Raw genomic sequence first — 9,212 nt, forward strand, 5'->3', positions numbered from 1 at the left:
TCGATCCTTTGCGTTTTTGTGTTTTATTTACTTTGTTTAGAAAAATTATTTACTTTGTATTTTTGTGTTTTATTTACTTTGTTTAGAAAAATTATTTACTTTGTGTAAAAAAAAATATTTATTTTGTGTTTTATTTACTTTGCTAGGTAGTCGTTGTAGGATCGACCAGTCACGACTAGCTAGCGCGGATGCGTGAGTACGCGAGTACGCACACCGGGACCACTGTTCTTAAGTAGTACCCATGATGACCTTAGCTGATTAGCCGGACCCGTTCTACACGTGTTGGCAGCCGTTCTACATAACTCCACAAGTCAGTAATGTTCGAGTCCCGGACTAGTGCCCGCATCTCGGCCATGCAGAGCTGGTGGCATTTCTGTGGCTGTAGAATTTACCTCGAACTAGCCATGCTCCGGGGTAACATTGTCAGGCCAGGGATTACTGAAAATTATTCATGGACCCCGACTCGAAAATCCTCTGGAATAGACCAGCCAGTTGGTTTTTATTGCCGGCCGGCGTCTACCCGAGAATGCCGTCGCTTTTGCCTATTACTTATCCTCTTCAGATTGCCAACGTAGGATTCTATTTACTGCTTGTCTGACAGACAGAGGACTCTGAGTACTTGATGACATTCCAAGCACCAAGTGCTTTGTTTTGATCTGTGCTTGGCCCAGGACTGCAGCCCTGTCACAGAGACAAGCTGTCTAAGAAACGGTGGCCACACCCGTTCACTATCAAAGAATTGCTTGAGATATCAAAGCTTTTGCGAGATACCAAAGCTCAGCAAATAGAGCACCTGACAAGTGGTACATGTCATTTAAAAAAAAAACAAACGAAAGAACAGACACTCCAGTCTGGTTAGATATGAGTAGGGAGAGGGCAAGGTGGTTAAGCAGTAATAGATGGCGGAGAATATGTAGGCATTCGCCACAGTTGTTTGACTTTTAAGGAATATCTTCCACTGCTCAATTCAGTTTATCACTGGATCGAACCATACCTATTGCAATTTAACCAGTCATTCTGTTAGCGCCCCATAACATTGTTTAACTGTATAGAACAATCCCTTCCAGGGGTATTTCCATACAGTTTTCCTGATTGACTTTGGTTCCTGTCATCACCTCGTAATCCAATAGTGCGGTGCCAGTCACGTCGATGTACTTGGTATCGGATATTATTACGGTGATGTCGTGCGCATACGACGGAACAGATCTTTGGCATCGTAGTTCGTGAGGGTTGGTCCTCAATGTCTTTAGTCTACACAATTGTAGGTCTACAGTCAATACAAACAGAAAAGATGAGAAGGAACAACTTTGAAAGTTCGAATCCATTATATTGGACGGTTCCGATAAGCAGTCACTTACTCTAACCACAAAGCAGATATCGCTGCACATTGTAACGTTCCAACCTTCAAAGAGGGGGTGACAACCGCCAAGTAACGGTGGTAGACCATATCGAAGGTTTTTGATATCTCTAAATTGATCAGAGTATCTTCTGTGTCAGGTTCTTTACCCTTTCTCTTTATGATGTTTCACAAGAGGTAGAGGTTGTTGCGAATCGATATGTTAGGAATGGTGCATGTCTTCGCATCATCAATCAGACTACAGACGACAAGCGTTAACCCTTTTGCTGATATCTGGAACAAAATCTTGAAATCTGCGTTAACAGAATTATAGGCCAAAAATTGTCAATTTGGTCACTCTGATTTAGGTTCTTTGTAAGCAGAGCCACCGTTTCTCGACTCACGGAATTGGGAATTTTCCCATTCTACTGTCAGTTGCAGTAAACATCTGCCAACAGATCATTGAACAAGTGTGGTATATAAAAGTAAATCTTGTAGAGTAGACCCTCCAAAGCAGACTATTTGACCCTCGTGTTTTTAACCATCGCTTTTCGTATTTCAGTGACTTTTAACGACTTTTCGCAACACTCACCTTCTGATTCTACGAATCGTAGTAGGCCATCCTATGAAGCCCATATAGGTTGAACGTACAAATTATACAAATACGTGGTTTATGTTGCCAACTTTAAACCGTAACATAAGCTATTGCAATCTACTCACTTACAGAATACTAGATATGATCTGGATGGTCGAATGTGGTTTGTCCATGTCTACATTGGCGAATTTACATAATCTAATCAGCACCTGTCATATTGTTGGAAGCATCCGAGCAGGTGTGAAAGGCTTTAACACCATCCTTTCATGTTGGCTTGATCTACACTATCCCAGCGTGCATACAAGACATCATTGCAATCTCTCGCATTAACGAATGTGTCTTTCTTAAGAAAGTCTCTTGAGGCCTGAAGAAATGTGACCACCTCTCAGTATGTAAATGGCTGCTAGCTTGAAGATATGGCATTCGCTACTGCTCACACCCAGTTTTATTTCACTGAGCACTTTCTGGATCCAGGTAGATAGTCCGCATTGTGAGATCCAGATGTTTCCGCTACAACAGGCCGACCCCCGCCTCCCAGTCCCGATCGACTTGGAGCTATATACACCTTGTAACCATTCGTCAATAAACAATAACGTTTTACTATACTTGCATAATTAAACTAAGGTAACTTAGATTTCCTTCATTGGTCTATACCATACGTATCTTAATACCACCATCTGGTGATGTTTTAAGTCATATTTTGGGATACCATACCCTATTCGAATTCTTGTAGACCGAAATTAACCCAGGCGTCAGGGATTCGTCAATCGTGTTTCGGAGAAATTTGTTCAGGTGCTGTTCGCTAGGTAATCTTTTTCTTCTTTGATTTATTTCGGGGGCAATGTTGAAGAAATTAGTTGAGGTTAGAAAAAGTTGTGTTGCAATGTTATGTCATGTGAGTTCGATTTTTATAGAGGACGTATGACATGGGGTGTGATCTCGGGTGATTTGTGAACTTGATATTACCATCGTCTGGACAATGTTGATGGAATATTTTCCACATTGTACAAATGGTGTATGCAATGTAATATAATATAATATAATATAATATAATATAATATAATATATTATAATATAATATAGTATAATATAATATAATGTAATATAATATAATATAATATAATATAATATTAATATATTAATATATGTGAGATGGTATAATAAAAATACTTATACATAGCGGTGGTGCCCCAGCATGGCCGCAGCCTTTGGGCTAAAATATTTTTAAGGATTTAAGGATAGCATTAACAAACCTATGAGTGTATGTGTTTATGAGAGAGAGAGAGAGAGAGTAAGGAAGGGGAGAAAGAGGAGAGAAGGGGGAGAGAGAGGATATATATATATATATATATATGTGTGTGTGTGTGTGTGTGTGTGTGTGTGTGTGTGGTGTGTGTGTGTAAAGAGAGAGAGAGAAAGAGAGAAAGAGAGAGAGAGAGATTGAATGTATATGTACATAATTTATATACCCATTTGCTGTGTGTCCTTCCCACTCGTCTTGCACACCCTACACTCACTGCTGATTGCCCTGGAATTTTCGTTGCATTTAGGGAGCTTTAATTAGTAATCTAATGCCGATGATTACACTAAGCAACTTCGGTGACTGCGATGACGTCAGCACGGAACCAATGACGTCATCCGTGACAATGTTTTAGCAGGACGATGTTAATGAAAGTTGATCAGGGAATATAAATACATAGCAAGAAGAAGGAAGGAATGTGACAGCATAAATAATAGCCATGGCAAAGGTAACCACTACCAACAACAACAGCAACAACAGCAACTGCATCATCATCATCATCATCATCACCACAATCATCATTATCAATATCCACGACGTCATTGCATAGATAATAGCCATAGCAAAGGTAGGCACTACCAACAACAACAGCAACTGCATCATCATCGTCATCATGATCATGATCATGATCATCATCATCATCAACAACATCAGCAACAACAGCAACAACAACAGCAACTGCATCATCGTCGTCATCATCATCATCTTTCATCATCATCATCATCATCATCATCATCATCATCATCATCGTCGTCGTCATCATCATCATCATCATCATCATCATTATCATCATCATCATCATCATCATCGTCATCATCATCATCATCATCACCTTCATCATCGTCATCATCATCATCATCATCATCATCATCATAATGGATGCAAGCCGAATTCGTCTCCTACAGCTCCGCAGCAACATTTCTGCGACTCAGACATTCGGAGACCAAGGCGTTGGGCCACTCCAATACCGGTTCACTCATCATCCAGAAGGGTACCGGTAGATGAGGAGGGAACCGAACTGAGCCATGCACCGCTATTTGGCTGCGAGATGGAACGAAGGGAAGAAAAACCAATAAATACAGGGGCCTAACCGGTCGTTATCAGTTTGGTTTGTGTCTGACTAGCTGCTATCAGTTCTCTGTTCAAACGTCAGGTGTTCTTGGACCCTGTACTACCGATTTCCTCCGGAAAATAGGGATACCGGCGGTCCGTCGGAGAAATGAACTTCTCGAGGCAGAGTGGGTAGTGCAGCGCGTGTCGCTGGCTATTATCCGCAGTAACACCATCGTGGTCATTACCGCGTAGCACGGCTTAGCACACCATTGCTGCTTTACCCACTCGTTCCTTTTCTTTTCCTTTATCTCTTTTTCCCCCCTGTTTCTTTGTATTTAAATGTTATTTTACAACTTATAAAATTGTAATGGTAGGGTGGGTTATTTTTTGGATAAAATGAGAAGGGTGCAAGAGTGTTAGCGCGAGGGAAATGAGATGGCATGGGGAGAGTGACTAATATCAGGGAAGGAGAGACAGAGTTGTGTCAGCGACAAATATGGAGTGACAGTGAGTCGTTAACGTTAATATAGCTGTTATTCAAGGATATACATGTGCGTACTTTCAATCAGTTTACATAACCAAGTCATAGCAGACAGACGATAACTAATGAAAGCAGTGTTTGTGTGTGTGTGTCTGTGTGTGTGTGTCTGTGTGTGTCTGTGTGTGTGTATGTGTATGTGTGCGTGTACATGTATGCATGTATGTATGTCACTCGCTGTCACCTTTAAGAAAAGGAATGATTTAGATCAAAGTTTTACTCTATTAACATGTATACGCATACACTTATGGCATTACGCACACAAATGGAAGTTACTTAACCCAACCCTACAACAATTATATTTTTGATGAAGCGAAACTTATTCTTTTTTCTCACACCTCCCTCTCTCTACACGCCTTTCATATCACGCTCTTTCTCGCTCCCCCTGTCTGTCTGTCTCTCTCCCTCTACACACACACACACACACACAAACAAACACGTTTTTCATATCACGCTCTTTCTCGACACGCTGAGAGCATTTAACGTGAGGGTTTCGTGTTAGCACTTAGGATTACAATTTTGAGTTAGAGTAAGGATTACGTTTAAGCAGAAACTGAAAAGGATTTAAAAGACACACAAACATATATACACAGGCAAACAAACATACATACACACATACATATATATATATATATATTATATATATATATATATATGTGTGTGTGTGTGTGTGTGCATATATATATGTATGTATATATATATATATATATATATAATATATATACAGAGAAAAAGAGAGAGAGAGAGAGAGAGAAAGAGAGAAGTAGAGTTGATATATATATACATTTAAATTCAGATGAATATGGCACTTAAGTTAAAGGCACCAGCATTTAGTATGGTATTATCCATATAAATCAAAATGGGATGATTATAATCAAAATAAGCAACAAGGATATCCAGAGGTAATGCTGTACGATAGTTTCAAGTGACTCCATTTACTTGAACAATGCAAATATTACATCAATTTTAAAATGTAGAGCAATCTTCACCTGAATTAAAATATAGAATTTAGTTAAATTCGAAAGATTCATTTGTATAGTTTTCTTTTTATTCAAAATCACAAAGAGGATAAGGAGATAGACAAAGAACATGTTATATCAACAACATCACAGTTAAATCCTTCGAATTTAACTAAATTCTATATTTTTATGCAACTGAGGATTGCTCTACATTTTAAATGATGTAATGTTTGCATTGTTCAATTAAATGGAGTCGCATGAAACGATCGTACTGCATTAACTCTGGATATCCTTGTTGCTTATTTTGATTATATATATATATATATATATATATATATATATATATATATATATTAATTTATTTATTAGGGAATAAACATTCCAGCGTCATAGGGATTCAAATAAAATGAATTATTCTCGATAATGAAATATTTGTTATTTAGTGATAAAGGTCCCCATGCAATTCATCAAATCCTAATATACATCACACCAAATAATAGAATTTTATTTTAATACTTATTAATCATTTCTAAATTTCTCTGCTACATATATATATATATACACACACACACACACATACACACATGCATATATGGGTACAGGAGTCAGTAACAGTAAACAACATGAAATGCGAAAACAAGCGAGTTCCATACGCAAACAAGGCGAGAGAAGCAAATGGAAAACAGGACAAGAAACACAAAGACCAGTTGCCGGCTGTCTGTCTACGCCTCATACATATCCCGAAATACAACAATAACTGTTTCTACACACGATTTCACATCAGGAATCTTACACCGCAAATGTGTGAACGTATGTATTGTATATTACAGGGTCTGGTGAATAAATTGTCGTCTAAATTACACAAAAAAGAAAATAACACTGACATTTCATTTTAACATATATTTGCCAAAATTACGTAAAAATATCTTGAAATACTAAAGAGTAAATTTATTCAATAAAATCACCATTGGCTTGAGCCTCGGCTTCCAGATGACTTCGGAATCTCCTGCAACTCTTCTGGACGGCCTCTTTGTTTAAGTTGGTGAATTCTGCCATAATTGTTGCCTTTAGTTCATCTTTGATGTTACAAGGAGTTTTGTTGGTCTCTAGCTCCACTGCGCCCCATGCAATAATCAAGGGGGTTGCAGTCTGGAGAGTTAGGAGGCCAGATGTTAGGGGTGATGTGGTCGCAGAAATTGTCTGACAGCCATGTCTGGGTTCTTCTGCGTCTGTGGCATGATGCAGAACCCTGTTGTCAGATATAGGGCCTTCCAGCAGCCACCCTCTCGAGCCAGGGCAGCACTACCTTCTCCTGGCATTTGATGTAGGCCTCTGTGTTGAGTCTGAGGCCGTGTGGAAAGATGAATGGAGGTATAATGTTGCCATCACTAGTGATCACTCCAAACACCATCATGTTGATTGAATATATAATTTCCATCAAAAGCTTCATTGTGCGGTCTTTCCTCTTGTCCTTGATGGCTTGGGATAAAAATTGGCCTTTCTCATCTTGTATGAGGAATACCCGAATGTCTTCAGGCATTACCTGTTTGATAAGAAACTGAGACGCACTCACGCCCTTGGAGATAGACCTGATTGACTTGGAGGGATCGATTATGGCCTGGGTACTACCAAAAAAATCAGGAGTTCTTTTCTTATTAGATCGCTCAGAATGAATTTTCAGAGCTGCCGTACCTTCGTAATCAACATTAGACTTATCCAACTCATTCCGAATCTTCTGTACTGTCCTCAGATTGACTCCCAAATATTCTGGAAAGTTCATATTGGAGCTCCCGGCGCGATGCCAAGCAGTACAGCATGTCGTTTCCAAATTTCTGATGGAGTGAAATGCATCATGGTACTGTTTTTCTTATAGGCAGTACCTAACTGACCTTACTATACAGAACATGTATTATGCAACACACACACACACACACACACACACACACACACACACACACACACACACACACACACACCACACACACACACACGTTCACACATTTGCGGTGTAAGATTCCTGATGTGAAATCGTGTGTAGAAACAGTTATTGTTGTATTTCGGGATATGTATGAGGCGTAGATAGACAGCCGGCAACTGGTCTTTGTGTTTCTTGTCCTGTTTGCCATTTCACTTCTCCCGCGGTTGTTTGCGTATGGAACTCGCTTGTTTTCGCATTTCATGTTGTTTACAGTTGGTGACGTTCTGTACCCACATATGTTATATATATATATATATATATATATATATATATATACCACCGTTGGCGACTTTTTTCCTCTGTCTTCCCTTCCTGGATCTTTCCTTCTCCTATGTTTCCACGAAGAGCTCCGCTCGAAACGTTAAACCCTCCTTCTTTCCTTCTTTCCTGAGCGTCCAATAATACTTATTTTGTTCCACGTCCTTGCGTTGTTGTGTTTTTTTGTGCTTTCTTGTTGGATTAACTATATATATATATATATATATATATATATATATATATATATATATGTTAATAAAATAGAACATATGCATATATATAAACATATATGTACGTACCTACCTCTACATGTACATATACACGCATATATGTGTACAGGACACCAAAAGACGTCGAACACATAGAGAGACGAAAACATAGACACAAACCAAGGAACAAGACAAGCAAAAAAAGAAAGAGATACAGGACAATAAGCAAACGAAAAATCCCCTTCTTCAGTCGCTAAGGTTTCATCTACTAAACGTTTCGAAGGATAAAAGCGAGACGTATACTTCGAAGAAACTTCCTTCCTGCGAAAAGCAAATCAATTAAAATTCTGAGATCTTTTCGCAGAGGGGTAAAAAAAGCAAGACGGTAACGACAGTACAAACATATAAACAGTAAAAATATATATATATAACAGTGGAAAAATAAATATATAACAGTGAGAGACAGGACAAGGAAACAAGATAAGAAGGGCTGTTAATGCCAGACGAAAAAAGTATTGCAAACGCTGGATTATAGTGGCGACGAGAGAGAAAGAATGTCGACCAGTAGCCTTAGAAGGCGGGCGAGAAATATATATATATATATATATATATATAATATATATAATATATATATATATAATATATATATATATATGCATACATACTTGCATGCATATATTTTATATATATGATATTTATTATGTATATGTTGTCTTTATATATATTATATATATATATATATATATATATATATATTATATATATATATATATATATATATATATATATCTAATATATATATATATAATATGTACACGTACAACACACATATAATCATTCTTTTAATGATATTTTGCAGAAATACCTTTTCCATGATGTTTATTACATGTATATTGCTAACCCTAAAATACATTTTCTTCTGATGAGCTTCGGTTCAGTCTCCTCTTCCGATCACTTTTCCGTAAAACCCTTATTCATTTGCATAT

The 9,212-nt window shown here is 38.0% G+C and overlaps 1 protein-coding gene across 2 annotated transcripts in view; it reads left to right on the plus strand.

The window, feature by feature from the left end:
- The window catches only part of LOC115224191 (chitotriosidase-1), a 192,298-nt gene that overhangs the window by 136,219 nt on the left and 46,867 nt on the right, over nt 1–9,212 (plus strand). The gene's annotated exons all lie outside the window — the stretch shown is intronic.

The sequence above is a fragment of the Octopus sinensis genome, linkage group LG2 (genome assembly GCF_006345805.1).
Source record: "Octopus sinensis linkage group LG2, ASM634580v1, whole genome shotgun sequence".
Classification (NCBI taxonomy): domain Eukaryota; kingdom Metazoa; phylum Mollusca; class Cephalopoda; order Octopoda; family Octopodidae; genus Octopus; species Octopus sinensis.